Source organism: Eulemur rufifrons, chromosome 30, assembly GCF_041146395.1.
Source record: "Eulemur rufifrons isolate Redbay chromosome 30, OSU_ERuf_1, whole genome shotgun sequence".
NCBI classification, from domain to species: domain Eukaryota; kingdom Metazoa; phylum Chordata; class Mammalia; order Primates; family Lemuridae; genus Eulemur; species Eulemur rufifrons.
This window is the reverse complement of record NC_091012.1, coordinates 107,346,452-107,362,819: the sequence shown is the minus strand read 5'-3', so window position 1 is coordinate 107,362,819 and position 16,368 is coordinate 107,346,452. Positions and strand designations below refer to the sequence as shown.

At 35.7% G+C, this 16,368-nt stretch overlaps 1 non-coding gene across 1 annotated transcript; it reads left to right on the top strand.

The window, feature by feature from the left end:
* The first annotated feature begins 448 nt into the window (after positions 1-448).
* Positions 449-555, top strand: LOC138379271 (U6 spliceosomal RNA). Its single transcript, XR_011232050.1, has one exon. It is a non-coding gene; the product is annotated as a U6 spliceosomal RNA (small nuclear RNA).
* Positions 556-16,368: the final 15,813 nt, after the last annotated feature.

Below are 16,368 nucleotides of genomic sequence, written 5' to 3'. Positions count from 1 at the left end.
ACATTAGAATGAAAAAAAGTTATTTCCCTTTCCAACCAGTGTCTATTTCATTTCATTTTTCTGTCTTATTACACTGGTTAGAGTCTTTAGCACAGTGTTGAATAAAAAGAGAGAAGACATTCTTGCCTCATTTCTAATCACAGGGTGAAACTGTTCAAACAATCACCAATAAGCATCATGTTAGCTGTGTTTTGCAGATGCTCTTCATCAGGTTGGGGGAAGTCGTCTTATATTTTTAGTTTGCTAAGACCTTTTCACCATGAATGGATGTTGAATTTTTGTCAAATGCTTTTTCTGCATCTATTGAAATGAGTATATGCTTTTTCTTCTTTTTATATTGTCAATATGGTGAATTATATTTATTGATATTTTTGTTAACAAATTTGCTTTCTTAGGGCATGTCCCAATTGGACATGATGTATTATGCTTTAAAAATATTGCTGTATTTGTGCTCAGTTCAGCAGCATATATACTAATATTGGAATTATACAGAGAAGACTGTCATGGCCCCTGCACAAGGATGACACACTAATTTGTAAAGCATTCTATATTTTTACAAGAAACATGGGATTATGTATAGAGGCCAAACATAAGAATTGTAGGCATCCTTGAGGGTGAATAATAAAACACACAAGGGTTGGAAAACTTATTTGAAGGAATAATTGAGGAAAACTTACCTGGTCTTGCTAGAAATTTAGATATTCAGGTACAAGAAGCTCAATGAATACCTGGGAGATTCATTGCAAAGAGGCAATAACCACAACACATACTTATCAGACTAGTCAAACTTAACATGAAGAAGGAACTTTTACAAGCTGCAAGGTAAAAACATCAGGTAACTTACAAAGGAAAACCCATCAGACTAGCTGCAGACTTCTCAACTAAGAAATTAGGAGCCAGAGGGATTAGAGCCCAATCTTTAGCTTCTTAAACAGAAAAATGGTCAGCCTAGAATTTTGTATCCTGCAAAACTAAGTTTCTTATATGAGGGATAAATAAAGACTTTTCAGACAAGCAAACACTGAGGGAATTTTTTCAGACCAGACCTGCCCTGCAGGAAGTACTCAGATCTGCAGTGTACATTGATCAGCACAATAGACACCCACCAGTGTAAAATCACCTAAAAGCTAAAGGTCAGAGCTCATATAAAATAATGGCTCAAGAGGTAGAACAAAGCAATAAGTTTGTATGCAACAGGATGAACAGAAATGCATCCCACTTATCAATTCTTTCAAGAAATGTGAACAGTTTGAATTTCTACTCAAGAGACACAGGCTGGCTGAATGGATAAAAAATGCAAGCTAAGTATCTGCTGTATCCAAGAAACATATCTAACCCACAAGTACTGATTCAGACTCATGGTGAAGGGATGGAAAAAAATGTTAAACCAACCTGAAAATTTCTGTCAAATGGAATATTTAGAGTACTTTGATTTTATATAATTATTTTTATGGTCAAATTATAACCTTTTCTCTTAATGGTTGTTTTCCACTACTTTCATACTTTCTTATTCTTTTTTCCCTTTTCCTATGCCCAATTTTGCATTAATTAAATATTTTTATGTTTATATTATACCTACACTATTAATTTATTGGTTGTACTTTATTGGTTGTTTTAGAGTTTACAGTACACAAACTGAATCTATCATATTGTACCTTCAAATAACATTATATACTTCATGTATAGTATAAGACCATTATAAGAATATGCTTCCATTTTCTTCCCTTCATTCCTTTGTGCTACTGCTGTCACACACTTCCCTTCTACACATAGTACATGTTACTTCTACATATGTTAGAAATCCCACAATACATTTCTAACACTCTTGATTTCCTTTTAAAAGACTAAAAATAAGAAAAGGAGGCTTTTATATTTACTTGAATTTTTACCATTTCTAGCACTCCTTATTTCTTTAGGTAGATCCAGTTTTCTATACATTATCATGTTTCTTTTTCCTATAGAACTTCCTCGTAGATTTATGGTAGACCAGGTCTGTTGGCATTAGATTTTTTTACTCCTTTTTGTTTGTCCAAAAAGTTGTTCTGTCATTTTAATTTATGACAGGTAATTTTTTTGAGTATAAAATTCTGGGTTCATAGTTTATTTTTTTCTTTGAATACTGTAAAGCAGTTGGGCCATTGATTTCTCTTTGTATAATTTATGACATGAAATCTTCTCTAATTCTTATCTGTTCCTCTATATGCAATGTTTCCTTTTATTATAATTGCCATCAATATTTTCTCTTTATTCTTGGTCTTCAGCAATTTGACTATGATATATCTAGTTGCCCATATATATAGCTGTCCCTCAGTGTCCATGGGGAATTGGTTCCAGGATCCCCCATGAATACCATATTCTGTGGATGCTCAAGTTCCTTATATAAAATGGCACAGAATTTGCATTTAACCTATGCACATCCTCCTGTATACTTGAAGTCACAATGTAAATGCTAGTTTTTTACTGTGTTGGTTTTTTATTTGTATTATTTTTATTGTTATACTATTTTTTATTATTTTTGGGGGGGGATATTTTCAATCTGTGATTGGTTGAATCCATGCATGCAGAACCTATGAATATGGAGGGTCAACCATACACAGTTCTTTTTTTAACTTGTCCTGTACTTTGGGTTCCCTGTAATTCTTGGATATATAATTTGTTGTCTTTTGTTAATTTGGGAAAATTTTCTTTTCTTTTGTTTTTTTTTTTTGAGACAGAGTCTCCCTCTGTTGCCCAGGCTAGAGTGAGTGCCATGGCGTCAGCCTAGCTCACAGCAACCTCAAACTCCTGAGCTCAAGCGATCCTCCTGTCTCAGCCTCCCGAGTAGCTGGGACTACAGGCATGCACCACCATGCCCGGCTAATTTTTTCTATATATATTTAGCTGTCCATATAATTTCTTTCTATTTTTAGTAGAGATGGGGTCTCGCTCTTGCTCAGGCTGGTCTCGAACTCCTGAGCTCAAACGATCCGCCCACCTCGGCCTCCCAGAGTGCTAGGATTATAGGCGTGAGCCACCACGCCCAGCCTTGGAAAATTTTCAATCAACATTCTCAAAAATTTCTTCTGATCTACTTTTTCTCTGGGACTACAAATATATTTGTGTTAGTTCTGGCATTTTCCCACAGCTCTTATATGTTACTGTTTCTGCACTCTTTTTATCTCTTTGTATTTCCATTTAGGTCATTTCTACTGGCTGACATTTAAGTTTTCTGAGTTGTCCTCATCTCTGTCCAGTTTGCTGATGAACACATTTAAAAAATTCTTTATCTCTACTATTTTTTTAACTTTTGAATTTCCATTTAACTCTTTCTTATAGTTTCCATCCCTCTGCTCAAAAATCTCCACCTGTTTAAGCATGTTTTCTACCTTTTGCACTAGATACTTTAACTTATTATGTAACCAAAAAAAGTTATTTGAAACATCTTGTTTAATTTTTTCCAATATTGGGATTATCTGAGGTTCTAGTTTTGTTTACTGCTTTACTTCCTGACTATGGGTCACTTTTGCTTTCTTTTATGTGTATTTCAAAATTTTTGTTTGAATGCTAAACATTGCATAGAGAATGAAATAAATGGTACTTATACCTACAAATGAGCATACCTTTTTTTCTATCAGGCTGTTAGTATTAAGTAGTTTAAGTCAATCTAGTTAGTAGTTTAGCTGGGTTTAGATTTTGTTATTTTAGTTATCTTCACTGTACCATAGACTTAAAATTCTTTAAGTGATAAGCTGATATTACTTTTTGCTTAATGTAGAGTCTGGGGTGCTAACGGAATTTTGTCCATGTTTGCCTGCTTCACCCTCAGCTCTCAACAGGCTCTACATACCTTTTATTACATGGGTTTTCTGTACACATTCTTGCCCTCTTCCAGAGCAAAGTATTTGCTACTGCTTGTTACTTGGTGTGGGGCTCATCCTATGGGCAAAGAAGGGGAGGATTCCCAGATCTTTTCTTCCAAGTTTAGTCTTTGACTATGTATGTCTGGGAATATGGAGTGGAAATTTCTCAGCATTCTTGTCCTTCCTACCTCTATGGAAACCTAACTCTTTCTTGTATCCAAGGAAGATCTTGGATGGGAGAGGCTTTTGATTTTAGTCTTCTTTCAACTGTAGTGTATTTTAGAGTGAACAGTGGTAAGAAGATTTCTTGTTCCTTCCCCACATGGTAGATTGCTATTCCTTGTTACTTGGTTCAAGGTTTATGGTACGGTTATGACATGTTTCCTGTACTTCCCACAATGACAATTTATGTTCGCTTTTGACTAGGGAAAAGAGGGCTTTCTACCTCTCTTCCAGGGACAAATGGCTTTTGCTTCCACCCTTCTCTCCAAAGAAATGAATCTGCCTGGACCACAGGAAATGTTTCTACCTTTTTCCCAGTGACAGGTGGCTTTTTTTCCTACCCTTCCACCAGAAGCAAGTCATCTTTGCCTGGGCCACAAGTATAAGATTTTGTAGATTATCTTCTTTTCTCTATCACAGTGGCAGAGATATTAACTTGGAACTTTGTACATCTTCAGCACTGTCATAGCATCTTTAGAGGACAGTACAAAATGATAACAATAGTTCTTTATATATACTACATATACACTGCTTGTCCTTAAATATTCACCAATAGTCTCTCAGGATAGAGAATAATCATTGAAGTTACAATACAGAATAAAAATATCACTAAAATATCCATATGTCTTGGAAAGAGAAATACACTGATAGGAATTAGATAATTTTTATTATGCAGGAAGAAGAACTCTGAGCAAACAAGACTTAGGAACATAAAATTTGTATATGGGGGTTAGAAGAGATCTATGATAGAAGGAGATCAAATGGAGACTCCTTGGACAGCACTTCACTAGTTATAAGGAAGAGAATAGAATGTACTTTAAGGTAAAATGGAGTGAGGCACTTTTCATCCTGCCTCTCCTCTCCTTTGTTTCCTAACTTCCACAACTCTCTCAAGCACAAATGAAACTTGAATAAAGACAGAAAGAAGTAACCACATATACTAATTTAAGTCTTGTCCCAGAACATTCTTATGGCCACAGTACAGTAGAATAAATCACAACCGACTTTCAAAACTGATGTTCCCTGTGAGCAGAATATTGTGCTCTGAGCCAAGGAATGTGTAGGGTATACAGATCCTGTTATGTTCTAAGCTGTAGGATATTTATTATTTTCTGACATAATTTTTCTCTTATACAGCAGATGATTCTATATATCCATTAAAAGTTGTCTGTAAAAAAGCCCTGTCTCAGCACTTCAGCTATTTGTCTAATGTTGCAATTGGAGAGGCAACAAAAGCAGGAATAGCTCCAAGGTGCTATTGGGATATGAGATAACAGTGAAAAGCAAGCTTTTGATGATGGAAGCTTTGATAAATTATACCAACCTTCTTACTGAGAAACATTAAGAACAAAACAAATCAAAACCAAACAAAGAAAATGAACAAAATATAAGCAAGCAAACAAATAAGCAAATAAGAAACATTATCTGAGAAGCATAAAAGTACTAACACAGTAGAAAGGAGTTACTGGGCCAAGATCAAGGAGGAGAATACAGATCAGAGAGGTAAGCAAGAAATATGATCCAACAATTCCACTTCAAAAAGTATGTCCTACATATATGTGTGCTCATGCACATCAGGGCACATGTACAAGAGAGTTAATAAGTGAACTGTTTATAATTTCAGAAAACAGGAAATGATCCTGTTGTTCCTCAACACAAGAATGGGTAAACTCTGGTATAGTTATATTAATATAGTGAGATAAGGTATAGCAATTGAAATGGTTTAACTACAGCTAAATGTACTGGTGTGCTGGCTAAAGTATAACAACCGACTCTCTGAAAAAAAAAAAAAGCTCTGATTTATTACATGTGATCATGTTCATGGTATAAATATTCCTACTGTGGCCACATTCAAGCTACCAATGTAATGTCCACTGAACATAGGGTTGAGAAGAGATACATACAATCAGCTTTCATAAGCTGGTATTCACCAGATCCAGTACACCCACTGGCTAAATTGAATTTGACAAGTGTTAATGTTGAGCAAAAAGTCACGAAAAAAAGAAAAAGACATATAAGTACAATTCTACTAATATAAAATTCAAACACAGGCAAAACTAAAGGATAAAATCTACCTTTTTAAAAAGGAAAACAACATAGAGATGGTAAAAGTATAAAGAAAAGGAATTAAAAATACTAAAAAAGATAGGATAGTAATTTGCTTGTGTGTATGTATTTGGGGTAGGGAGTCAGTGGACTGTTATCTGAAAGCAGTATACAAGAAGCTTCTAGCAACTTTCTATTTCTTAACCTGTGGAGTGTTTACACAGTATCTATTTTGCAGCAAGTTGTTAAGCTATATATTTAGGGTTTATGCAATTTTCTCTCTGTTATATTACACAATATTTTTAAATGATTAAAGGGATTCTTTTGTCAAAGGGGTGCTATAAAGCATCAAGGAGCTTTTCTAAACACTACCAAGAGAGCTAGGAACTGACTCTCATAATTTAAGACACTTAAGGTATTCTCTCAACTAAATTTTCTCAGATTCCTACAAGGTACATGAAAACTGCCAGAGTTAATGGTAAATTTCTTACAAAACAAAAAGAAATAGAAAACAAAAATCAAAACATCATATTTATTGCCAGAGTTAGACATTTTAACTTAGATACATTTTTACCTTATATTTTTGTTTCAACTATGGGGAGAAAATACCTCTTTTATCATCATTCAACACCTATTTTTATTCTTATTTTCACAATTAAAAGGAAAAATTTCTATGTATAGCAAAAATAATTCAAATAATGCAAAATATTCCCAAAATTAAAATGTATCCCCTTATGTCCCACCCCATCTATATTGACTCTATCGCTTTGTTTTAAGGAAATTATTACCATCTCAAATGATCTTAATTGTGTTCCTGTTTTATATTTATCTTGCTCATTAGAGTCTAAGTGCCTTGAGAGCTAGAGCTTGGCCACCTCATTCCCCATTGCATCCTTGGTGCTTAGAATATTGATAGCTCATGGGCACATTAGTAAGACAGTGGAATAGAAATTTTTATCCCTCATTTTGACAACCACTCATGGACAAGAGCACCTTTGTGGGAGCCAGGGAGTCCAGTGGAAATGTCTCAGCACCATATTGAGGCAAAAATATGATCCTAGAAGTATCAAATAGAGTAAGAAAAAGTTTCACTTTACCTCCATCACCCCTCATCCAAGGCAGCATAGCTCAATGCCAAGAGAAACCCACTCAACCTGAAATTTTTCCCAAGGGGGAAAGTAAGAATCTAGTGAGTACCTGGCTTTCCCAGCCATGTGAAATGCTGCTGAAGAGGCCTACTTTTCCCCCACTCCACCCATATCACTGAAGGGATTGGCACAGTTGAATAATCTAGGGGCACATACGAGCAGAAAAAATGAATGTGGGCTCACAGCAACCTGGGTATGGAATCAACAAGGAGCTACAGTTTCTACCAACCACCTCACAAACACCACCAAGAGGTTCACTCATGAACCTCATAGTATACATCACCTGCCACCCTGCCAACTTACTGGAAGATGCCCCCAACATCCTGTGCACATTTCCCACCTCACCACAGCTGATGCCTTATGTGTATTCACATAGATGGTACATGCGAGCCTTGGCAGATCATGCACAAGCACACACAGGCAGCTGCCTTGAGTCTGTGAAATTTGGAGAAAGTGCTTAATGTTGAATACTTCAAGGTATTGCCTTAGGGAAAACAAACAGGAAGATCACAGTATCAGGCCCAGCTTTTCGAAATCAAGAGAAGATATACAATTCTAAGACTTCTCCCCCAAGAGAGAATAAGAGGAGTGGGAGCCTCCACAGAAAAGGTCTAAGTGACCCACAGACCCCCTAGCTGGGCTAACTGGTGTGGGTATTTCTCTCCCAAAGCCAGACAATAAAAACTGTAGAAGATAACTACTTTTTTGAAATGTAAAAACAGCAACACAAGACTTCGTGAAACATGAAAACTCAAACATGACAAGACAAAAGGAACATAGAAATTTTCTAGTAATTAACTGCAAAGAAATAGAGAATTACAATTGCCTGACAAAGAATTCAAAATAATTGTTTTGGGTTTTTTGTTTGTTTTCTTTTAAGGAAGTTCAGTGAACTACTTATTTTTGAAATAGCCAAATATACTAACACCACCTATTGAATAATTTACTATTTCCCCAGAGTTGAAGTGCCATGTTTACTAGCTACTAATACTCATATTTATTTAGATCTATTTCAAGGCTCTTTATTCTGTTCTTTTGAGTCATTTGTCTATTCCTTTTGAGAGTTTTAATTATGCTTTCTTTTTTTTTTTATTTCATCTTATTGTTATGGGGGATACAGAATTGCAGGTTACATACGTTGTCCATGTACCGCCTTTCCCCCCAAGTCAGAGCTCCAGGCGTGTCTGATCCCCAGATAGTGCACATTGCACCCATCATGTAGGTATATATCCCTCCCTTCCCTACCCCCCTTCCCGAGTCAGCACCTTCAAGCGTTACCATTCCCCAAACAGTGCGCAATGCACTCATTGGTAGGCATACACCCATCCCCTCCCCCACCCCCCACCTCAGTCTGATATCCGATTGGTGTCGTTCCCAGATGTGTATTTCGGTGATGTTCAGGGAAACCAATTTTCTGGTGAGTACATGTGATGCTTGTTTGTCCATTCTTGGGATACTTCACTTAATATAATGGGTTCCAACTCTCTCCAGGAGAACCATAAGAGATGTTGTATCTTCATTATTTCTTATAGCTGAGTAATATTCCATGGTATACATATACCACAGCTTACTAATCCAATCATGTATTGATGGGCATTTGGGTTGTTTCCACATCTTTGCTATTGTGAATTGTGCTGCTATAAACATTCGGGTACATGTGTCTTTGTTACAGAATGACCTTTTTTCCTTCGGGTATATGCCCAATAATGGGATTGCTGGATCGAATGGCAGGTCTACTTGAATCTGTTTAAGATATCTCCATAATGCTTTCCACAGGGGTTGCACTAGTTTGCAGTCCCACCAGCAGTGTATGAGTGTTCCTGTCTCTCCACATCCATGCCAACATGTGTTGTTTTGGGTTTTTTTGATAAAGGCCATTCTCACTGGAGTTAAGTGATATATCATTGTGGTTTTGATTTGCATTTCTCTGATGATTAGGGATGTTGAGCATTTTTTCATATGTTTGTTAGCCATTCTTATATCTTCTTTTGAGAAGTTTCTATTCATGTCATTTGCCCACTTTTTGATAGGGTTGTTTGATTTTTTTCTTGCTGATTTTCCTGAGTTCTAAATAGATTCTTGTTATCAGTCCTTTATCTGATGTGTAGTATGCAAATATTTTTTCCCATTCTGTAGGTGGTCTGTTTATTATGGTTTCTTTATATTATGTTTTAACAATTGGTACATCTTGTCCCCTCTTGTCATTCCTCTTTATCCCTGTCTTCTTGACTGGTATCTCATGTTTATATTTCTAGACTATTAAGAGTTTCATTTTATCTCACTCTCCCTAAAATAATATCAAAATTATAATTAGGATTGGATTTATAGATTAATTTTCTTTCCAGTCAAAAGCAATGTATGCCTTTCCATTTGAACAAATGTCTCTTTAATCTCTCCTGTAAAATTTCTAAATTTTCTGTATACAGGTTTATACATTTTTGGTTTGGCTTATTCTTGGTAATACAATTGTTGTTTTTTTGTTGTATATGGGATCTTTCCTTTTATTTCATACACACATGCACACACACACATTATCAGAGAGACAGAGAGAAAGAGAGAGGAGGTAAATGTAACATTGTTTTTTAATTTTGCATTAATTTTGCATTAATTAATTTTGCAACCATCTTCTGTTATGCAGAAGGCTGAAGTCCAAAAAACTAACCGGCTCTATTAAAATAGTGTGTAAAAGGTAGATTCTACAGATAATTACCAGATATTAACAAGTCACTGTTTAAACTTTAAAGGGATAATAAAGACTATTTCAGCCAGCATTTGTGTCCTTCAATGTGAGAATGGTGATGAGGTTAAAACTTAAACAAAATAAAACACAGTGTAGGAAAGAGACTCTAGAAATGTTCTAATCCTACCTTCCGCCTATTGAAGGGATTCTATCAATTTCATTCCTAAACAGATAGCCATCCTATTTCTACCTGAACAGTTCTTGGCATGGAGAATGAACCACCTTCTGAAGAGCTCCTTAATGGACAGCTCTTATTTAACAAAGTTAGAAAGGGTATTTTTATCCCCTTGGTCCTCGTTCTTTTTTTATTTTCCTTTTTTTGGAGTAAAGAAAAGAGTGGAGTTTAATCTTTATTTACAGTACACTGCAAGATATGAAATTCCACATAGAAACCAGAAACCCATTCAAAAGACAAGCTTCATATAATATGTAAAGTTTAGAACTGTTTAAGTATAGTTCCATGTAAAAAAAATGCTATAATAAAAAAATCACATTTGAAAGAAGTTCTTAGTAGTGAAACAGTAAGACAAACATGCCAAACATTAGTATATACTTGTTCTGACTCTAAAAGTACACACAGAAAGCATACTCCCTTTTCAATATTAGCCGTTCACACACTTGAAGAATAATATCATATTTCACCTCAGAATTCTCTGGTAAACCTTCCCAGGTTCTTCAATTATGCCCTATGTGGCATCATTTTTAGACCTTTTGAATTTCTTACCACTTCCAAGGAATCTAAAATTAACCTCACCTGGTGGAGAATTTTCCCAGCATAATGTCCATAAACACTAAAACCGTAGCTTTTTTCATACCCAGGGACTTTGAAAAACTACATTTCCATACTAATTCAAATTGTAAGGCTTCAATAACCTCTAATTTTATAGTGAATATTCATAAACATTTGCACTGTGCTCAGTATAATGGAATGAGATTTTAAAATTCATTTTTATTCTCCAGTGGGAAGCAGCTCCAGAAATTTAGGAACTAGTCCACCAGAGTGGACACGATTTATGAGTAACAGTTCTAAATTGCTTGGATGTTTGTCATGTCTGAGTTGAAAAATGCAAATGAACGTGTTGCTAGTTCCATAAATCTGGTACAAGAATATTTTATGTTTGCATCGAGAAAAGCATCTTCTACTATTTTAAAAATAAGTCAGCACAGAATAAGACTAGATATCTGCTCTAGCAGAAAACAAAGAAACAAACAAAAATCTCCCTTGGTTTCCTACTTTTCATATGTTCTAATTGGTAATTAGATATTGAAAGTGAATAGATATGACTGCTAATCTTCAGAAAGATTAAAGAAAACAATTATTCTATTTGGGTAAATTTTCATCTTTAGATAAAATCTATGAAGTGATAAAATATTGTGACCAGCCTTTTAGTAGTTACTAGAGTTATTATGCAACAAACCCAAAGGTATGGCAAATCTTATACAGATTCCAAAGCAAATATGAAGTGATATTTTTGTATTGTATCCTCTAGAAATGTGTTATTCAAAATATCCAAATCAATATCCTGTCTTCCAAAGAGGGAAAACAAATTCAATATTGACGAGGAATGTTATTCATATTGTTTTTAGGTAATGAATACATAACAAAGAAGAGAGGAAATGCCCAATGCTCATCTCTTCATACTTTCAAATAGTTTTCATCAGTAGTACAGCATAAACTAAGCCGATCCAAACATAAAAATGAATCATTCTTTCTTTAATTGCAAAAATAAGTCCAATCTTTTCTGTGTCATCATTAAATTAATTTACATATACACCTTTCTTTAAGATGCTTCTGTGTGTAACTATCAAACTGACTAGATCACTGATTGCAAACTCCATGAACATTCCTGCTGATTTGCTTGCCATTTTCACCTAAAAGAGGATGTTAGAGCAATGTATTTTAGCTATGTCATCTGAAGTAAGTGCAGATTATAACATTTTGCTTTTTAATAGTTCTTTACAGTTTTATCAATTGTTTTCACCTATATTAAGACAGACGCATGTCAGGCAAAATCTCCTATAAAGGGTAAACTCACAACTAATGGATGTGGGGAGTGTTGGGGGTGGGGGAAATGCATGCCTCAAATCATGGCTTGGGTGTGGCAAAGTCATAACATGTAACCAAAATGTTTGTACACCCATAATATCCTGAAATAAAAGAAAAATCACTGGTGTCAGTCACATGAGGAAGGGCAGGTCCTTATAGAAGGGGGACCTCAAAAAGAGAGTAGAAGCACCTCCTGTTGCTTTTTCAAGCTCTTTTGAGGCATTGAGGATACTCCAAAACAGACGGAGAAAGATAGCACCTGACACGTGAAATATTAATAACTTGCCCAAGTAGAGGGAGCAAGGATTAAGATAAATAAGCCTTACTGTATAAGCAATGTGTTCGTAGTATGTTTCTTTGAGGGATCACTTCCTTTTGCTATCTATGGATCTGAATAAAATCTTGGAGCAGGATAGGTATTAATAGTACTTGCAAGGACAAACTCTGAAGTCACACTGCCTTGACTGAGATCCTGGCTTGGCACTTCCTAGCCAGGGAAACTTGAGCAAGTTACTTTACCATTCATTCTGTGCCTCAGTTTCCTGATAATTATAGGACCTACTCCACAGGTTTTTGTGAAGATTAAATGAGTTAATATGCATAAAATGCTTATATAGTACTTACTATGTGCCAGGCATTGTTCTAAGTGCTAGCTATTAAATGTTTCATCTTAATCTCAACCATGATTTGCAGTATTTGGGGAAGAGCCATGAGGTCACTTTTCGGAGAGCAACACCTCCTTAGGTTGGCACATCGGCAGCAGGAATTAGTGTGATCCAATGGGAAGGTAAATATTGGAGGTAAATGTTGGTGCTACAAAGTCCATCTTTTCCTTTTCAAGTGGAGATTCTCTCTCCATTGCTAAACTTGGAAGTACAGGGTTTTAATTATATTAGAGAGACATTGGATTTCCCCATAAACTCTTATTTTAGTAAATATGTATCAAGTATCTATTATGTGTAGGGCAGTATGCCAGGTGCTAGAGACACTTACAATTTGCCAATTGTGTACATTTAATATGCAAGCTTCTATAAGACAGGAACTATGTTTTATTCTTTTTGGTATTCTGCACAATACTTTACTCATAAAAGGAGAATAATAAATATTTTGAAAGTTTAACACATCATTTAAGTAGAAATTGACAAATGTATGAGCATTGTTTATATGCCTTAATTATTTATACTGACATTCTAGAAATATAGGTGCCTGTGACTCAGTTGTAGAAATATGATGAATGAATAAATTCAGTTCTTCAAAGATGTCAAGAATCTGTTTTGCTGACAAATGTCAGGCTCTGCTAGACTTCCCTGTTTAGGCATCCTTCCCTACCTCCACCCCAATGCTCTACCAGGTGACACTCACCTGCAGGCTTTGATCAGGTCTAGCATGAGTTTGAAATTAGTTGAGGGGCTCTAGTTCCACAACAAGGGGAGTTCATCATCAGGCAAAATTCAATGACCACAGATTCCTGCAGTGTTCCTGTGGTTCATGAGGTTTAATTCTCTGCCCTGTCTCCTAGTTTAGAGAATGAGGCTTCTTCCCTGGCTTTGTTAAAGCAATCTCTTTAGGGTCCTAATACTCTTTCAAGTTCAAGACTCTGCCTTACACTTGCAGTTCCCCTTTTCTAGGCAGGAGGATTGCAATCTTAACACAGAAGCCTCTGGTTCCTGATTCATAATGGTCAACTTGTCTCTCTGCCTGAGCTTACAAGGACTGCCAAGACTCCTTGACATGTTATTCCCTTTGCTTGTTGGACCACTCACTCTCACCATAGATTTCCACTCAGCCTCCAACACCTTATCCTCATCACTGCCAATCATGTGCTGAAAATAGATTCCTATTATTCTCAAATGTCATACTTGCATCCAGGTCTGAGCTTGGGTTGTCAATTCCAGCCTCTGCCTAGAGTTCCTATTTTGATGTGCAACCTACAATTCTCCCAGAAAATACTAACACACAAAAACATGCATGATTTTTCCTTAGTAAATGACTATTGTGCCTCACTCGAATTCTTAGGCAAGAACAAAACAAAGAAAACCTTTACCAATGAGGGATGAGGGACGAGAAATGGTGGATAAATGCACCAGCCTCCCCATCTTCTGGGGGAATCAGTTCTGAAGCATGTTCCACACTGTTTCTCAGAGAAATCCCCAGTGGGGTTGAAGTTTCAGTAGCTCACAAATGTGATTCCTTTAATAATTAACTCTTACTTTGCAGTTCCAGGGATCGACTCCCAAATAAACTACCTTCATCCAAATCCTTGTCTCAAGATCTGCTTAAAGGAATCCAAACTAAGACACCTCTAAAATTGTGTGAAACCAAAATTATTTTGCTCTCTTCCGTTAAGATAGCATGTCCACAGAGGACAAAGTTTTTTAGCACCATACAAACACATTCTCTTTCTAAGCAATTGCTAATACTCAAAGTTCAATACACACTGCACCATTCAGGTTTTTCATTATAAATAATTTCATCTTTAGTAGTAAATGAATCTATTGAAAGAGAACCAAGAGATGATATAACTGATAAAAATTTTGGGTAATTGGGCTCAGCCAATATAAAAATTTGTTGGAATCATAGTAATTCTGAGTGCTTCTCTTTAAAATTTGCATGTGTTTGTTTTATTATCTTGTTAGTATTGGAGTTTCCACCTGCAAATGAAATGCTTTCAACACAAAGTAGAGCATGTAATATATCCTATGAATTATTTATAGGATATACGACATATCTTCAGGAACATTTTGTATTATCCACAGTTTCAGTAAATGTCGCAACCCAAAGAGAGAGAATATAAAGGAGGACTGGGTTCAGAGTACCAGAGAAAGTTTTTGTATTTGATAAGCTAGAAGTCAAGGTGGGGTAGGACCAAACTGCAGTTCTGGGCTCCATAGCCTACTTTTGAAGTGAATTCATCAATTGTGCTCTAAGCATAATGATGCAAAAGAGAACCCAACACACACATGTAGACGTGCACACACACACAAATGCACACACAAATGTGCACATATGGAGATAATTTTTTAAAGGAGAGCTTTGATCATCCTAAGTAACAGTGCAAAGGATTAGAGATACAAATGTCTTCCCCCAACATCACTCCGTCCTTCTATTGATCTTGAAAGGAGCTCCACGGTGGCTCAGAGGAAAACAAGAAGAAATGGCCTCTCAGAGTCTCTCTCCAGTCCTATCAGGTCCTGATTCCCAATTTTTATGCTTTTGCTCTCCTCAGTCTTTCTCAGGATACTGGCCTTTCTAGATTTTCTCTCCCCCGCAGAACATTTGTGTTTCAGATTATTCTCCCTCGGCATAGCAGCTTCTATTTTCCCCTGGTTGAATTTAATTTTATTTCCTGCCCTAACTTTAACCTTTCCAAGTCCAAAAGAATGATTTCTCCATCTTTGCTAGTCAAGCCAACACCTTCCAATTTAGTATCTTCTTTTCATGTATTATCTGTTTACATGACAAGATATCACTTCAATTCAGTAAGCTGCTGTTTGTCATTCTCTTTTGTTAACTTTTTTCCCCTGCTCTTTACATTCATTTTAGTCTCTATAACAGGATTTAATTAATTTTTCAAGGACTATTTCTCAATGTAGTATCCATAACTGTGATTAGCAGGGAGCTGGACTGCAATGGCATTTGTCAAAGTTACAGACTGACAACTAATTCTGCTCGACTTTGACAGTTTTGCACATCACTGATTGATAATAAGATTGCTTATGCAAAACTTTAGCATTCTAGAACAGTAAATGGAAAATATTGATGAAAGTAAGAACACACAGTGGAAGTTAAACCACAATATCTAATTGGCCTCATAACCTCAAAATGAATGGGGTACATATAATAGAGTGAAACTAAACAACAGTAAACAAAAACCATAGTAGCAATAATAATAAAAGGTAGGGAAAATTAAGTGAACATGTATTAATAAATCTAAGTGTAACCTACTAATTTTCAAGGTTATTTTAGTGTCTTTTAAAAAAACTTTTTATTGAAGTACAATTTGCATATAGAAAAGCACATGTCATAAGAATAATGTTCAATGGATTTCCCAAACTAAATCTGTTCACGTAATTAGCACCAACATCAAGAAACAGAACTTACCAGTACAATGGCAGCCTCCCCCATGATCTCTTCTTGTCACTCCCCTGCCCAAGGAAAGCCACTATACTACTTCTAATAATACAAATTAGTTTTACCTGTCTAGAGATTTATGCAAATGCAATCATACAGTATACATTTTGTGTCTGGTTTCTTTCACTTAACATTATATCTGTGAGATTCACTCATGTTGTTATATATGAAGTTCTAAACAAGTACTCAGAAAAA